This window comes from Manis pentadactyla, chromosome 3 (genome assembly GCF_030020395.1).
Source record: "Manis pentadactyla isolate mManPen7 chromosome 3, mManPen7.hap1, whole genome shotgun sequence".
Taxonomy (NCBI): Eukaryota; Metazoa; Chordata; class Mammalia; order Pholidota; family Manidae; genus Manis; species Manis pentadactyla.
Genome location: NC_080021.1, coordinates 11,952,982 through 11,971,207, shown reverse-complemented (window position 1 = coordinate 11,971,207; position 18,226 = coordinate 11,952,982). Strand labels below are relative to the sequence as shown.

General features: G+C 47.5%; 1 protein-coding gene across 7 annotated transcripts in view; it reads right to left on the bottom strand.

Annotated features, from left to right (window-relative positions):
* CYRIB (CYFIP related Rac1 interactor B) overlaps window positions 1-18,226 on the bottom strand; it is a 146,077-nt gene that overhangs the window by 106,972 nt on the left and 20,879 nt on the right. For all 7 annotated transcript variants that reach the window (XM_036890497.2, XM_036890496.2, XM_036890500.2 and 4 more), the window contains exon 2: window positions 451-503. The gene's annotated coding sequence lies outside the window, so the exon portion shown is untranslated. The remainder of the gene's footprint in view (window positions 1-450; window positions 504-18,226) is intronic.

The window sequence follows — 18,226 nt, the reverse complement described above, 5'->3', positions numbered from 1 at the left end:
CATGAGGGGCCTTACAAGAGTGACAATTTACAGCAGTTAAGAGCTCTGGCTGTCAAGCTAGACTGCTTGGATGTGAATCTGAACTCTACCCCTGCAATGGACTGCTCATACCCCCAAATTCATGTGTCAAAAACTAACCCCCAAAGTGATGGCATGAGGGTGGAGCCCTTATGAATGGGATTAGGGCTCTTATAAAAGAGACCTCAGAGAGAGCCCTTGCCCCCTCTGTCACGTGAGATTATAGCAAAAGGATGGCTGTCTTGGAATGAATGAAAGAATTTACAAGGATTCTGATTTCAACAGAGGCAGGTGGCTCTTACTTCTACTGAACTGAAGTCTATTTCCTGGCCTAATATTACCATCCACTTTAATTCTTCTTTACAGTAAAGTGGTTATGGGCACAGACTCTAAAGCCACATGGCCCTGGTTAAATCCAGCTCTGTTACTTACCAACTTGGTGACCTTGAATGAATTACTCAAACTCCAGGCCTCAGTTTCTTCTCCTGTAAAACAGAATCATAGCAAGGATTAAGCAAGTAACAATAGACCTCAGGACACAAAAAGCCCCCCATACATTTTAGCCATTATTATTTTTTTCCCATACCATATACATGGTCTGAGAATAACAAACTCCAAATTCCATTTCTTCATACCATAATAGTTCACAGAGCATGTTTCACAAGTATTTTTCTCATTTAATGTTCAAAATATAGTCTTAAGTATTACAAATGAAGAAACAGAGATTCAGAGAAGTAACTTGCTGAAGTTTGCACAGCAAAGTAAAGGACAACGACCCAAACCAAACACCTATGAATGGGGGGGCAGTCTGGCTGTCCTGCGCTGTCCTGGGGAGAGGGCAGGGCCAGGCTGTCCTTTCAGATTGAAAATTCTAAGACCAAGGATGCTGGAACTCAAGCCACAGTGGTTAAGTCCTAGTTCCAGCAAAATGCTCAGCTCAGCTTGACTTTGAACTGTTCTTAGTCATTCTACCCCTGAATCACCTCCTGTCGTAGGTTTCTCTACCGCAGAAAAAGGAAAACAAACATACATATTATACCACCTCTGTCACCGGCAAAATCTCTTACAGTGAAAAACTTACGAATCAAAGGGAGTTTTCATAAAACCATAAGCAACATCCACATTCAGCAGCATTCGGCGGTGCAGAACGGGCCGCGCCCGCAGCGCGCAGGCACTCTTTGTAACGCACGGAAGAGAAACAGAATGCCTTTTCGGGCCTTCACTTTGGTAAGTCTTCAGCTGCCTTTGTGTTTTCTCTTAGCTTTTCAGTGGGTGCTGAAACTACAGGAAGCCAGTTAACCAGCCTCATTTAATTCACGGGAGGCGTGGGGGCCCCGCCTGGCCTCCGTGGGGGACACTACTGCGGATTGTGTCACCCGCGGCTGCTGCTTCTGCCGTATCTCCTTCCGTTTGCCAGCAAGGAAGGGTTTTCCTTCTCCTGTTTTCGTTGGTGCGGGAGTGTTGCTTAAAATTCCCTTTTAAATAATAACCACGGTACTGCTCAGTGGCCAAAGAAAGGGATTTAAGAACCATGCCGGCAGACGCATAAGCTATGTCAAGCGTGTGCAACACGCCTCACACCCCGCACAGGCACAGCACACACCCACAGGCCCATGATCTCGGTTCTGAATCTCCTGCTATGTCTTCCAGTTACATAAAGGAATTGTTTGTTTGTTTTTTCTATTTAGTTCTTTGATCAAATTTACAAAATACAAAATGAGGATAAGTTGTTCACTTGGAAAAAACTGTAGGGTCTTGGGTAAAAATCCTAGAAATCAGAAAAAGTACACTAACTCACTCCCACAAAACTCTTCATTTTGTTTGAAGAACACGAAGAGAAAGCTGGTTGTTACAACACTTACAGACAAACCCAGTGCACAGGGTGTAGATCCCCTCGAAGGAAAGTAGCCATCTCAAAACGAGAGTGACTTCTTTGCACTTACATGATATGGGCAGAGACAACCTGGACTATGGCTCTAGAAACCAGATCCAATCTTGTCTCCTTTTTGGACTCACACCAGGGGCTCTAGACCCTTCTTCGTCTCTGATTGCTGTGTGACTTTGGGCATATCACTGAACCTCTCTGAGGTCCTGCATCCTCTGCTGTAAAGTGAGACTACTCAATATATTCAAGAACTATCTACTGAGTACCAATGATGTGCCAAGCCTGTGGCCATAGAGATTATTCCAAGAATAAACCATTTCATCCACCCAGGAGCCCTCAGCAGTTCATGGGGCAATTACAGGCAGACAATCAATTACAATGGAGAATGAAAAAGTGTTACAAGGGTGAGCACAGATGCTGGGCAATCACAGAAAGGTATTTAATTGACTCAGCAGGGGATGGGAAGTGATGGGTATAGGAAAGGCTTCCCCATGGAGGTGATACCTAAACTGATAACTAAAAGACAAGTTAGAATTTGCCCAGTGAGGCAGGAGGTCCAAGGGATCCAAGAGGGGATACGAGTAGAACTGACAGCACATGCAAAGGCCCCCAGAGAGGACTGCTGGCTCACAAGGTCCAGCACGAAAGGCAGGAAGACAAGGAGGATATGTAGCTCTGGATATGCAGGCTGGTGGGCTTCCCAGGGCAACTTGCCTGGACTGGGTGACCTCCCAAGGTCTCTCCCAGAAATGAGGGTTGACTCTGTGGTCTTCTGAAAGCCCAGGCCCTCCTCTTTCCCAAACAGCCCTGTCACCAGCATGCTAAAGCCCTGAGTCCACTGCAGGGCACCAGGGAAACCCCAACCATCCCACATGGGCCCCCCTCTTTCCTCTTTCCTTTCCCTTGGGAGTGACTTGGCAGTGACTCAAGGAAGGAGCTGTCCTCTACTTGACATTTGTTTCTAAAAAACACCCAGGGCTCACACTCTTCTGACAGACACCCGCCTTCTCCCACCCAGCCCCTGACCTAGATCAAGAAATGCCCACATTATCTGTGTCCCTGTCTGTCTCCTCCAGGACACTTTAAGCTACTTGAGGGCTGACACTGTTTGGATCATTTCTGGTCTCCCCAGCACCTGGTACTATGCCTGATGCATAGCAGGTCCTCAAAATTGCATGCAAGACTGGACTGATTTCCTCCTCTGCAAATGAACGCCCATCCAGAGTGCCATCTCTGCTGCCCAGGGCAGAAGACCCGGAGATCCGGTCTTGCTAAATCCACACCCCTCCCAGGACTTGATGGTGACCCTGGGATGTAGTGATGCCCAACCTGAAAACACAACCCCTCAATACACCAATGGACAGTCTCAGGTCCAAGAGAATGACTTGCCCAGGGTCTCTTAGCAAATGCAATGAAATGTTCTTGAAAGGGCACAGCATTCTTAGTGGAAGGCTGTCTAGTCACTCAACAAGAAATGGTGCTTATTTTAGGGGAAAATGCTTCATGTTGGCAGATCTAATAGGGCTTTTTTTTTTTAAAACTGATTACACACTTTTAAGACTCCTGGGACTTTCTAGGCAGGAATAAAAATTCCCAATGAAGCAAATCTGTTTATGAAGGTGACCTAGAATTTCTTTTTTTTTAATCATGGATCATTTTTTAGGTTAAGTTTATGTGATCTCAGGCTACAACAATTTTCAAAGAAAAGTTAAGCTTCCCAGATGTGGGGAAAATAAAAGTTCCTCTGGCCAGGATCCTCACCTGACCCTAAACTACTGGATGATGTAATTGGCCTACTGCTAGGCTAATGCTTCCACACCCGTTGACAATGAGTTATTGACTGAGTCACTCTGTCCAGTGCTCTGGGCGTAGGCAGACACGGAGGTGGATTCCGGATTGCAGACTGCTGGATGCAGATGTGATTCTAGTGCTCGACCTACCGCCCTGAGAATAAAGCCGGGTATAAACTCTTTGGACTCCAAGAACGTTCCGTTGTCATTTCTTTCTCACAGAATCCAAAGTGAAATTGCCCAGGGCTGAAACCCTCAGGCAAGACACTAAACCATTTAATTCCTTCATTTTTAAAATGTTTAGATATTAAACAACTTTACTATGACATCATAGATGATTTTTAATGAAATGATTTTGACCTATAACCCTTCCCCAAAAGAATTTCTCATAATTCTGTGTCCTTTTAGACTCTTTAATTCACAGATTTGTACTCTGTACATAAAAATGTATTTCATTAACAGGAATTACTTCTATTGCAGAAGTTCTTTAGAGTCCTTTTTTCTTAAAAAAAAAAAAAAAAAACCATCATGCAGATAAACGCCACAGAGCAGAACCCAGGTGACAACTTCAGTGCACTTGGAGATTATGGACTTGCGACACTTAGGACATTTTCCAGCATTTTCCAGCCTGCTTCATTTAACAGTTATTGACACTGTCCACCTCTCAGTTAGTAGGAAACAAAGGAAATCAGGTGTTTTACTTACTCCACCTGGCACAGCAAGGGCTACTCGTAAAGTCTGCAACAGCTGCTGAAGAGTTTACATCAATATTTTTCTGTAGGTAAAATAATAACATCTCAAATAGTCTAACTCACCCCGGCTTAACCAGAGCACATGGGAAAAGGGGGAAATTTTTCAAAAAAAAATACTGCTGCTGGGTCCTATTCTGCAGAAACAGGCACTCTAGGCACATGTTTTTCCAGCTCCCCAGGTGACTGTAATGTGCAAGCGGGACCAAGTAGCAGAGGACTAGGATAGCTCATTAGTCAAAGGGAACCCATGGGAAATCCTATCTGGAAGTGAAGAACTCATCGTAATTAAAAAAAAAAGCAGCTGTAAAAGTACCCAACACTGCCTGTGACCCAGAAGACACTCACTAAACGGTAATTAAACAAAAAATAATAATTCAAACACTTGTTCCTCTTCCTCAGTGAATTCATCATGCAATTTTATTGTCTTATTTATCACTTACTGTTTTTTCTAAGCCATGATTCATCCTCTCCCTGTTAAAAAAGTATAAACTTATACCCATAATCTTACACCATAAACTTATACCATGGTGTTCATTACAAGAGCTCTGTAATATTTCCAACAACCCTTAATCACTTTTATAAAACTTTGCCCCAGAACAGTGGCTAACAGATACTAAATCATAAACATTAGCTACTTATAATAATTGTTATTATTCAGAATTCATTATAATTCTTCTAAAGGCTGAAGCCTATTTTACACTATCAGAAAGAATTGGCATTCATGTAAAAAGTTATTAGAGCAATGTTTAGCAAATTTATGAAAACAAACTTTTAAGCAAATCAATTCTTTTCATAATTTTGTGAAAAAAATATTAAATGTGATCACTGTGCAAATAGCTAGCTTATATACTCATTCAAGGGGACCCTGCAAAAGCTACTTGTTAACACTCAGCCATTTGCAAAGTTACTTGGAAATGCTAACACTGCAGTTAGTTAAAATTGGTCACTAAATCCAACTTTTCCCTACAATTGCCTCCCTGAGCCTGAATTAGGAAACTGATTTTTATATATATTCACATCACCCCCAGTTCTGAGAAACCAAAAATTTTTTAATATGTATATATATTTCTTAAAATAAAGGTTTTATTAAAAGTATTTCTAAGCAACTAGATGCCCTGCTGATAATGAATGACTCCAGTCCCAGGCTCTCTCCTGTTGTACCAAGGATAAGAAGGGACTCAGTAGGTATGCTGGGCGAACTGTTGTGTCCAGTGCAGGCTCCATACTCATTTTCAGGAGATCCTGAGCTTGCTACACTCTTCCCTTCTATTTCAAAATATCTGCTATTTCATGTTTAAAATCAACTAGACTCAAAAACACACATCCCAAAATAATTATGATTTGCACTTCTTTATATGTACATTGTATGTCAATAATAAATGCCATAGTCTAAATGTTTGCATCCCCCAAAATTCACATGTTGGGATCCTAACACACAATGTGATAGTGTTAGGAGGTGGGGACTTTGGGAGGTGCTTGGGTCATGAGGATGGAGCCCTCTGGATGGGATTAGTGCCCTTAGAAAAGGGACCCCAGAGAGCTCCCTCACCCGTCTACCATGTGAGGACACAGGGAGAAGTCTGTGACCCAGAAGAGGGCCCTCACCTGACCATGGTGGTGCCCAGATCTCAGACGTCCAGGTGAGAAATTTCTGTTGTTTCTAAACCATCCTGTGTGTGGTATTTTTTCGAGCAGCCTGAACCCGCCAAGATAAGGTCAAAAGAGATTATATATGGGCCTTTGGCTGGTAATGGTTTGGTTTTCTCAGTAAGAATGTGATGACTGACTGTCACAATCCAGGCAGCCTCAAAGGTGCCAGGGAGATGGAGACAGGAACACAGTCCTTCTTGTAAGATCTCACACTCAGGGGAGCATGCAAATTGGCTACTGAAACAGTGTGACCAGGCCTCTGACAAAGGCAGCCACAGGGTGCCAAAAAACCTCAAGGGTTTTTCAGGCCTGAATACTGACCTGAAACAGTCAGAAATTAGGAGATAAACAGAATAGATACAATGTTAAGATAACCACTGCCCTTCACATAAACCATACTCTCCACTCCCATCCCCTAAACTTGACAATCACATGGCATTTTGTATCATTGCCCGATGATTGATTCCTTCAAAGAGATCATAAGCACCTTGAGGGTGGGCACTTTGTAATATCAGTAGTAGAAGTACTAATTTTCATTTCTATACTACTAGTTTAAGGGTCTATAGTACATTAGCTAGCTAGACAGTCATATTACCTGAATATTAAAACTTCTCTTTCTAACTCATGTTTCATTGAATACTCTGGTCAGCCAAGCACTCAATTACTAGTGTGAGATGCTTGCGGGGAAGGTCCCACTCAAGTGATTCCAATTTGTCTCGGTTGATTTAAATTTGTTGTTGAAAAAACTGCAATGCCTGAAGCCTCCACTGCACCAGACCTACACAGGGTCCCCAGAGACTCACGCGACTGTGGGTACCATCCCCCTGGACTGTTCCGGGACCGTAAAGAACCAGAGATGCAGCCTGGAAATACATGCATTTGGAGGAGCCCTCCCCCACACTGGAGCTTCCAAAATGTTCCTTGATCCGTTCAGATGGTGTCCTTTTAAGCAAGTTCTCCATGGCTCTATCAAGTATAGTCCAGAAAAGAAGCTAACATATTGGGGGACGGAGCTTGTAGCAGGGGGGGACGTCCCTTGAAACACATTCCCAGCTGTTTAACTTCCTGATCATAGCTGGTGTTAATTAGCTATGAATATCTCCTTCTTACCACAGGACCCACTATCTTTGGCACTATTGCTTTTATTTGCAAAACCAGAGATATGCCTAATGCCCAAGAATGTACTTAAAGTATTAAGGATTATTCTTAATTAAGGAAGGTTCTGTGTCCACACATACACATGGGCATATTTAAGGATATATCAGCTTTCTACAGAACCAATACCAGGAATATACAAAGCACTCCAGATTTTGCTCAGTGCAGGTTCAGCACAGAGAGGCCTATCCCATACAGATTTGGGGTTTTTTTGAGACGGCATAACTGATTCTAGGATCCACCACAAGTTTATAAAAATTCTCTAGCTTGGGGTTTTTCCCTCCAAAAGTAACCAAGGTTCATTTCAAATATTTTGCTCTACTAACATCTGAAGGAATAAAAACTGCTAGAGCTTCTTTTATTTACGAACAATCTTCTCTGAGATTGCATCTCCAGCTGAAGGATGCTGTGCTACACGGGTGCACGCCCATCTCCCAGATCCAGAACCTGCAGTCTCGGAGATCCTGCTATTATACTGGGCAGTTCATTTTAGGCAAGATGATATTCAACAGCATCTATTAAATGTCATTTCCCTTCACATTCCTTTTCTCTTGGAACTAAAGACCATTTTCAGGATCAAATTCTGAAGCAAGATAAAATGCAAACATAGTTTCTACATTTACTTAACCATTCTCCCTGCGTAAGTTCATTTCAGTGAAAGTTACATACACGTCTTACATTTTTATCATGACACATACATAGTATGTACATAGTATCATGATCTGCTTATATGTTAAAAAAATGGTTTTGATGAAGCTGTAGTACTGACAATTCAGTGTCTAAGTGATCAATTTGACTTTAAGAAATCTCCCAAGTTTTTTGGAAGGAGTGGGGTGTGGGGCTACCTACATAGTAGGGTGCTTAACATTTGGTAAATGTTCAAAATAAATATTTGGGAGCTTTGACCAATCATTTCCCTAAATTGGTAACATTATTATTGTGTACTTTAATAAGTGGTCTTCTTTATTTTTCAGGAAGTTCAGCATGGCACTGATCTACGAAACCTAACATGAAGATGGGAGAAGGCATAGGAGGAAGAGAACTATCGTGTGCTGAATGGCCCCGGGCGCCAGACCCCAGACCACGCAGTGAAACCGTAATCCATGGCTAGACCTAGCCCTACCCTTTGTAAAATGGAGAGAAGGAGAGAAGCCCACTAACAGACGAGCAAGATAAAGGTGGTATTTCTAAAATAACAGACAACTGATTATCAAACCCTCTCTCAGTGTAAGGATGTGTTGCCTTCAAAAACATATCACTGTTTACTTGAAAAAGTGACATTGGTAGATGTATGGAAACTTATTTCTGGGTATCTGGTCTAACTCCCTGCTTTTATAGGTGATGGAATGTGAAGCCTGGAAGGAAAGGAACTTGTCTGGGGTCTGACGGTAGGATCACAGCAGAGGCAGGACCAGCTACGGAGTTTCTATCCCCCACCCCCACCCCCCATTACACAGGACCATCACTTAGCATCCTCCCATTTCCAAACTCCTCCACCTGCTTCCCAGGTGTCAGCTCAGTTCAGGTGTTTTCCCTTCAGTCTAGATGGGGGCCCCTGCTCAGTGCACCTGACCCCATGCTCCTCTTTTCCAGACCACTGTATACTCCCACCATACCACTGTATACTATAATATATACTGTACTACACTGTGAATAAGTGATGCCATCACTTATTCAACCAGCTTCTCCTCTGACCTCTGAGCAAGTCTTTGTTAAATTCTGTGTCTTGGACCTGAGCACAGTAATGACACCTACGTGCAAACTGCACAGTGAGCCGAATGGCCAACTTGTCCCAGGTTGTAAGGGAATTTCCCAGCTTTGGCAACATAAGTCCCAGGTCTGGGAAACCCCTCAGTTCCGGGCAAACCAGGACGGCTGATCCCTCTAATAGTACTGACCACCAACAGGGTCAGACAACAACCCCTCTCCTAGCCGTCTCCTCAGCCACTCAGGCTGGGCCTGGAGCCCTGGCTGTGCCCTGTGGTCACTCCATCTCAGCACGACCCCGTAGAATTTTCTGCCATGATGGACATGTTCTATATTTGCAGTGTTTGGTAACGTAGCACAGCCCATGCAGCTTCTGAGCACCTGCACTCTGGCTCTGTAACCAAGGGCCTGAGGTCTTAATTTTATTTAATTTTAATTAGTTTAAAGTTAAGTAGCCCTGTGTGACTACAGAATGAAACAGCTCAGCTCTGGTTTACATATGTGGAAACAGGAGCCATCTTTGTGACAGGAACCAGCTTTGGAGTCACTCAGGTCCAAAGCCAGACTCATACCTTCACTTGTTTACTGACACATTTACTAATGTGTCATAATTTGGGAAAGCTTGTGTCTTCATCTATAATCCTTACAAATTTACTATGAGACAAGGTTCGGCACATGGCTGGCCCACAGTAGAACTTCAAGAAATAGGATTTCTTTAGAAGCAATGAAACCAAATCTGTGTAAAAATGTTAGAAAAATCTGATACTGAGACAAAAACAGTGAATGTGTGGGCATCACTTTGACCAGATCTCCAAATCCCATCAGGTTTAAATTGATTCTCAACTGCCAAAGCTGTTCTGCGGGGCTCACCTTGACTTGATTGCTGTCCCAGACCTGTGGGTGGCTGTCACTGAGTCCCATCAGAAGGTGCCAGGGGAAGGCAGGCACCGGATAAGTGAAAGACACTGTGCCATGTCACCTAAGTGTGTCCCAACACAGTCCCAGGGGCAGGGATCCAGGTGGGTCACAGAGCAGGGAGGAGGCAGCACCCAGAGGAAGCCTTGCTGTACCCGCGTGCACCCCACCTCCACCAAGGGCACCCAGGGCTCACAGAGCACAGACAGGGCGCTGCACACGGGCAGGGGATGTGGCCCTGCTCCCTCCCGAGAGACCCATGTGCTGCCTGCCAGCGGCTGCACAGCCCCTAGCGGTAGATCCTCTGCGGAGCCTCTTCCCGGCCCTAATGAATCCATCCCTTGGCAGGAATGGGCGTTGGGTCCCAGGAGATGCAAGCTGCGATCAGAATCACCCAGGGAACTGTTTAAAAAGTGCTTCCCAGAACTGGCAATCGGTGTTTGCAAAACTCCCCAGACGACTGTGCTGCACAGCTAGGGCCTCGGTATTTTTCACCTGAATGCTTGGGAAGGTGATTCTCCGGAGCCACACAGCAGCACCCACAGGGAGCAGCACCCTCGAGGGCTAGGGGCAGAGGTCCCGCTGGCTTTAGGGACAACACTCAGATGGCCGTGGAGCCCTGAAGCAGACTTGGGAGACAAGCTGCCCCCCTCCTCCCAGCCCCAACTGGCAGAGCACCTTGCGGTCCACGAGGAGGAACCCAGGTGGGGCGAGTCCTTCTTCCCCACTAACCCGAGCGCCCCAGAGCAGAAGCCCTAACCCATGCGCCGTCCGTCCCGTGTCCCCAGGCCGGTCCAGCACTAAGGAAGCCCACAACAGACGCTTTTACTGTAGCTGTCACCCTCATCTCGGAAGGAAACCAGCTCTCCGAGACGGTATGACTCACCCCAAGCCCCACGGTGCGGGGCGGGGGGCTGGGCAGGAACTCTGGGCTCCTTCTCTTCCCGAGGCCCCAGGGGGCAGCCCCTCGCCTCCCCCACCCTCACCCGCACACACCTTCTCTTCTTCCCTCTTACAGTCAACAGGCAGGCTTTGCCAGTCGGAATAAAATCTCGTGTAGTATGCTAGGGCTCTAATTTATAGGACCCCACCCATCTCCAAAAACAGATGAGGGAGGAAGTCTCGGAAGAAAATACCCTTTGGGCGCTGTTCGGGTGGGGGCGGGGGTTTACACGGCTTCGGAACTTGACAGACCCGGTTGCCCCTCAGTAGCTGGTAACCTTGTCCATGTTTCTTAACCTCTCTGGGTGCCGCTTCCTCAGCTGTAAAATGGGGGTGATCTATTTACCACTAGAGATTGTGGTGAGGATTACTGAGATCCATCACAGGGGTCAGCAGGGCGCCACGGCCAGCAGGAAGCAGGAAGCACCAACAGGCGGCAGGGTTATTCGCGGTGCAGACCATCCCCATCACAGGCTCCACGCTCCCGACTTGGGCCCACAAAAGCCTCCGAAGCGTGCACCGTCTTGCCTTCTTCAGCCCCTTCTCCCACAGCCCACCTGGCCGCTCCCCACGGATGCCTGGACCACCCCGGAGGACTTGGCAACTGATGATGTGGCTGGACGCACCACGTGGCATCCCCACCCGGCCAGGACCCGCAGAAAGAGTAAACGACAAGTAACTTTCTATTCCTTATTCCAGACTTTCTTAATTAAAATAAAATAGTTGCACACTCTCCACGGCTTACATTTCCTGCATCGCTCACAGGAAAAAAAAAACTTAGGTGCAAAGAGAGAGAGCATGTGCAGGGGTGGCCTAGGGGACCCTCAGAGGAAAGGGCAGTGGCTCTTGACCCCCGAACGGCACCTGCGGAGAGCAGGGGCTGAGGGCGAAGCTGCCATTTCCAGAGTAATCACCCCGCTTTCCTCAACCAGCCTCCACAAAAATCGATAGCACCTTCACTCTGTGACAGGCCCACAGAAAAGCCCCGTAGGGTGCGAGTGTGAGCAGCCGTGGCAGGATGGCCGTGAGGGGCACTCTGCTCCAGCCCCACCCTGAAGCTTGCACACCGGCAGGAAGTGTTCAGCTGCTTCAGGAACCCAGCCCGGCACTCCAGCTGTTAAATACTTCCAAGAGGTTGGGAAATAGTTGCTGTCCAGTGCTCCCCAGGGCTCCCAGGCCTCCCCCAGGATCCAGCAGGAAAATAACATCAAGTACTGTGAGGACTTCCAGAAGGCACTCTGATGGGTGCCCAATGTGAGACGCTCTGACCACCCACCCTGGGCATGGCTGAGGACCAGGAAGAATGCAAATAAAACTCTGCAGGATTCAGAAGAGGGACAAGGCCTTAGTAAGTGTTTGCTGAAAGAGGAGAGAGGGAGAGGAGCAGACTGATGCATGGGGCAGTGGCACCAAGGACAGGCCACGGATGACTCGCCTACCTCCAGGCGACTTCCTCCATCCAAGTTCAGGCCACCAGTGTGACAGAGCCTCCCTAACCCGGCTGGGGAAGCTAGGGCTGAGCTCTCGCAATGCACAGAGGATGCCTGCCTGCCCGGCCCCTAGGCCCCTTCTGGAAACGGCACCCGTGTTCCTATGCGGCATCCCCATCCCTCCCCTCCATGTGCTCCAGAGTCCAGCATGTTACCTAGGGCGGGGCAAAGCACAGATCTTCCAAACCAGTTGTTCAGTAGTTCATTCCAAACAGGTATGTGACCCTAAATGGCCGTATGAGTCCTTTTGAGCGTCAAGAATGAGCATGTGACCCCAGCTAGCCAATAAGAGCTTTCCCCAGCACCTGGGCTGGAGCCACCGTGGAAGGGCGCCCCCCACCCCGCCCGGCGTGGGATTGTTAACACTGAAGATGTAAGCTGAAGCCAAGCTGCTGGCAGCTTCTTGCCACCTCAGAGAAGAGACCGCCTCAGAGCCAAGCACGGAGGAAAGCAGGGCCCAAAGGCAGAGGGAGACAGCCCGGCCAGCATGGTTTGGCCCCTGGATCAAGCACGCCTGTCTGGTTACTTAACACAGTAATTTATCTTTTAAGCTAGCTTGAGTTTGGTCTCTGTCCCTGGCAACGCAGAGCACTGACTGACACAATCCTCCACGGGTTAGTGAGAAGCTCTTGGTTCTGCCACCAGGCCCCACTTCCTGCCCTGGCTGGGCTGCCATTTCAGGTCTGACTTGGTGGCCTGCTGATGGCACCTGGAAGGCTGGCTTCTGGCCCTAGACCCTGTGCATTGTGCCAACAGAGCACCCCCTCCCTCACTGTGTACCCCCAGACTCCAGCCCCATCCTCCATCTCCCTTGCTGCCACTAGCTACCTCTCCTAACACACAAACCCTTCAGTGGCTCTGTACCACCCACGGATTGTGAGGCAGGTTCCTTTAACACAGCTTAAAGGCCACCATCACGTGGCCGTGTGAGCCATGTTCTTCTGCACACAAGCCCTCCAGCTCAGCCACACGGACCCGCTCAGAGGCACTAGCACCCCACTCGACAGGAACCATTTCCACACTGGAGGTGTTGCAGTCCCACGTGACACCCAAGCTCTCTGAGGACAAGGATGACCCCTCATGTTCTGTGACCCACATCCTGGCCGAGCCAAAGCCTCCACTCCTCAAAGGGGTTAAGTAAATGTTGAAAGAATCCCATAAGACAGCCTCCACCCCTCAATGATTAACAAGGGCCTCCCCAAAGCTTTCCAACACCCACCTAAGATATAGAGAGGTCCGGAGTTAAATAAGCCGTTGTGATGTCAACTAAAGCTTTTCTGTTTGTTTTAACTGAAAAACAGCCAGCTGTGTAAATTTCATCCAAAACCAAAGGAAAAAGTCTATGGATAAAACTTCTCTTGACATTAAACATAAACATTTATAATTACCATGTGCAGAGAGAGTTCATTTCAAATAGTTTTCAGAGCCCCTCTGGTGTAACCTTCCCATTTTACAGAAGTAGAAACTGAGATTCCGAGAAGTGAAATGCCACCCGAGGGTCACATGGTCAGGAGGAAGAGGAGCCAGAACACCAGGGTCTCTGGTCTCCTCCCCAACATTTACAAATAAGTTCACCTCCATTTTAATCTATTTTATTATCACACTAATTAATGCATACTCACTTAAAAAGCCACAGAGTTCTGTCTGTATTTTCTGTTCTCTGTACTACAACTCATGGGGTGTCTGAAAAATGGAGTCTCTGCTTACTGGTAGAGAAACTTGAGCCTTCCAGGCCCTAGACTGTGTGTGGTTTCTCACCCTCTCTCCCACCAGTAAAATAACTGCCAACCTTGGCCACAGAGACTATAGCTGCTGGTTGTGCAACGAAAGGCCACATCCACTTCCTTATGTGGGCCAAGGCGGTGGCAGGTCTTTGCAAAAATGTCTACCCTCCCCTGGACCCAGCAGGTAGTCATGAGGCTATTCATTCACTGCTCAGGGTTGTGTTGTGTTGTTTATCTCTCATTAATCTCTAAAAGCATTTTGCAAAGGAACAGTGACTTCAGAAGCAACCTCAAGTTTGAATTTCTGGCTGCTCCTTTCACCCACTGTGTGGCCTTGGACTAGTCACTTAGCTTCTCTGAGCCTCAGTTTCTTCATCTTCAAAAAATGGCAACAACGTCACCCACTGAACAGGGTTCGAATCCCTCGAGCTGTCCTTTAGCTGCCCTGCTGACCTGAGCCATCACTTCAGATTCAGTGAGTCTTTCCCCTTGTGCCACCCATCAGTTGCCCAAGTGCTCAGCCCAGCCAACACGATGCAGCCCATACCTGCCAAAGCTGGGGGGTCAGACCCTCAGTGGCTGCCCATCTGCTTTCCTGGGGACTGATCACCCCTTGGTCACTGCCCCCCAGGGCCTGTCAGCTCCAGGGTCCAGCTTTACACCTGATCACCCAGGTACGGTACAGAAGCCATAGAGAGAGTTTCTTCCCAAAGGCCTGAAAACCAGTAACAGTCACCATAAAGTTACTCACTTTTTTCTTCATGGAATCAAATGGAATGTAAAGTAACTCACTTAAGCCTCTATGGCCCTTTCCCACACATTGCAATAAACAGAATATGAAACTTACAAGATTCCTTTTGCGACCTCTGTCCAAAATAAAGCTCGTGCTCGCTTTCCTGTTGCCACTGAGGAACAGAGAGGGGCCTGCCTGCCCACCAAGCCCACAGTGAATAACCAGGCTGTATGTCTGCAGAGCACCCCCACCAATCACGCTCCCACGGCAGGGCCAGGGCCCCTCACCAGCACACCCGCCAGGGAAGACATCTCTCCAAGCTGACCCTGCTCCTGTGCCCCTGCCCCACCCAGTGAGGAGTCTCCACTTGCTCAGACAAGGAAAGGGAAGCAGAACTCACAAGCAGAAGCTGCAGCCAGGGGGTGGTGTGCTAACATCGTGGCAGAGCTGCCTGAGGGAAAGAAGGGCATGGTGCGTTAGCTTCTGACTCATCTAAGTGTACTGACGACCTGAACTTTCATCGTTCACATGAAAAGTGTCCAAATCAGGTCTCACCCAATGTCAAAACCAACCTGGTGATAAGACAATGTAGGATGGATAACAGATTGCGAATGGACAACCCCAACGCACAATTCCTTTGAATTGTGAGGCTTACACTGGGGGTGGGGAGGGAAAGAGACACTAGGAAGCTGCTGGAACTGCTCATTTCTACAAAGCCCAGAAAATAGAGCAGCTCGTCTTTAGCTCGTGCTACAGCCAACTGTAAGTGGTGGCAACAGCGTGGTGAAAACACTCCCCAGGTGTGCACATATGAACACAGACGTGTCAGCCCCTCTGCTACATGCCATTCTTCGAGAATTAAAAGCCAGCGTAGAGGGAGAGGGAGCCCTCAGAACATGCTGGGGGAACACAAAATAGAGTGGCCACTTAGGGAAACAGGTTGGCAGCTTCTCAAAATAAATTCCATACAACCCAGCAGATTTCACTCCTAGGCATATACCCAGGAGAAATGAAACCTATATCCACACAGACTTGCAGAGGAATGCCCACGGCAGCATTATTCCTAAAAGCCCCAAAATGCAAACAGCCCAAACGTGCATCAGCTGGTGAGCAGAGGAACAACACGGTGTGTGGGTATTATTACTGGGGTATTATCCCGCAGTAAGAGAACAGTGCACCCGTGCCCTCAGCGACATCTATGACCCTCAAAAACATGCTCAGTAAAAGAAGCCAGACACGGAGACCACATATTATGTGATTCCACTTACATGAAATGCCCCCCAAGGCAAGTTTACAGGCACATTTACAGATACAAAATGTAGACTGGTGATTACTTGGGGCTGAGGACAGGGATGAAGTGTCACTGGACACGAAGGACCTCACTGGGGCAATGAAAACATTCTAAACTATGTTATGGTCATGGCTGCACCACTAAGGGACCTGAAATCACTGAACTGTGTACTTGAAATGGGTTGATTTTATGATACAGAAAATATACCCTGCATCAGTTTCCTACGGCTGCTGGAACACATTACCACAAATTTAGTGGCTTGTAATTCTGGAGGTCAGAAATCCAGAAAGGCCTCACTGACTTGAAATCAAGGTGTCAGCAGGACCATGCTCCCTCCAGAGGCTCTGGGGGGGTATCTCTTTCCCAGTTTCTGGGGACTGCTGGCACTCCTTCACCCATCTCAAAGCCTGCTGGGTAGCTTCTTCAAATCTCCGATTCTGACCCCATTTCCATCACCACACCTTCCTCTCTGACTCTGACCCTCCCTCTCCCTCATATAACCCTCCCTCTTCCCCCAATAATCCAGGATGATCTTCCCATCTCAAGACCCTTGACTTAGTCACATCTGCAAGGTCCCTTCTGCCATGTAGGGTGACACAGTCACAGGTTCTGGGGCTTAGGAAGGACATGGATGTCTTTGGGAGGCCCTCAGTCTGTCTACCATATGTCTCAATAAAGCTGTTATAAAAACAAAAAACAGCCAGTGTCGGATGTGGCCTTTAATAGGCGACCTTGTCTAGATCTCCAACCATTGAAGAAACCCTTGGGAGCCCTGTCCTAGGGCACCACACGCAGCACACATGAACCACAGGGGTTCTCACTGTGGCTTCAAAGTCTGGGAGGGAAAAGGGCGGGAGGGTGACGAGTCCCAGCAAGGAGACTCAGACAATGGGTCAGCTGGAGGTGAGGTGGGGGTGAGGCGGAGAAACACCTTCAGTTGTCACTGACTTGGCCCCCACCTCTCACGCCCCCCCTTGACCCCACCATTGGAAATTCTAAGGAGAAGGGTAGTTTCATATCTGCCCAGATCTACATCTCCCGCTGTTCTGAAATTTCCATCTCACTGACTATTTTAAAAGAACCCAAATTAAGTTATTCCCCAGAGATCTCTGATGCGGTAGAGCAAGCCCTACATCAATACGTGAGGCGCCGCTCCAGGTCGCTCCCTCAGCAGCACCGGGGCCAGACTGTCCTCGTCAAGGCAGCAGAAAAGCAGCCAGGACGCGGCTGTGCTCCAGCGAGGCTGTGCTCAGCACAGTGCGGGCCTGACGCCCCTCTCGGCTCCCAGCTCACTGCCCCCAGTCCCCTCTCTGCTGCGACCTCCCCGAGGTTAGGGCCCTCCCATTATGTGACAACGCTGTTTTCTCTGTCTCTTCTACTAGGCTGTGCTCTTTCTGGGGCCCAGCTTAGTGTGAGTGCAAAGTAAGTGTTTATAACATACACATATATATAATATACATTTATAATATGTATAATAATTCAGTATGCTGCACTTGAATACATATGTGCATGTTTTATATAAACACCTTTTTATTTGTACCAGTTGGTATTTGAGAAATGCTTATTTTCATAAACATGTACATCATATGTATTTCTTTCTATATATAGACACATTTATAAAAGCATGTTTTATATATATATATAGGTGTTCAGTGATTGTTTCATACATATGTACATCTGTGTGCATGCACATATATGTGACTGAAGGAATAGTGAAGAATAAGATATTTAAAGGCAGAACAGGCTGAGGAGCTGACATGCAAAGTCCAGGAGGGTGAACACCACATCTCTTCTGTTCCCTTCTGCATCCCGAAATCTAAGCCCAGGGCTTGCCTGGTACTTTGCATCTGCTCGATCAACACCGGCTGAACGGGTGAATGGCCAGCCTCGTTTCATTCAATGAGCATTTACGGAGCAACGACTTACAAAGTGCCGGGCAGGGTGCCAGGCTCTGGGAGCCACGGTGAATAAACAGAGAGATGTGGCCTCTGCCTTAGGAGGGTCGTGAGGTACCCAATGAACAGGCATGCCAACCACATGCACTGCGTCCAAATGGAGGGAAGGAACAGGGTGTCAAGATGGAGCAAAAGAGAGAAGCCAGAAAGGCTGAGCCTGAGGAAGGAGGCGTCTGCCTCACAAAGAGCCAGGGGCACAACTGCTGGCGGCAGGAACAG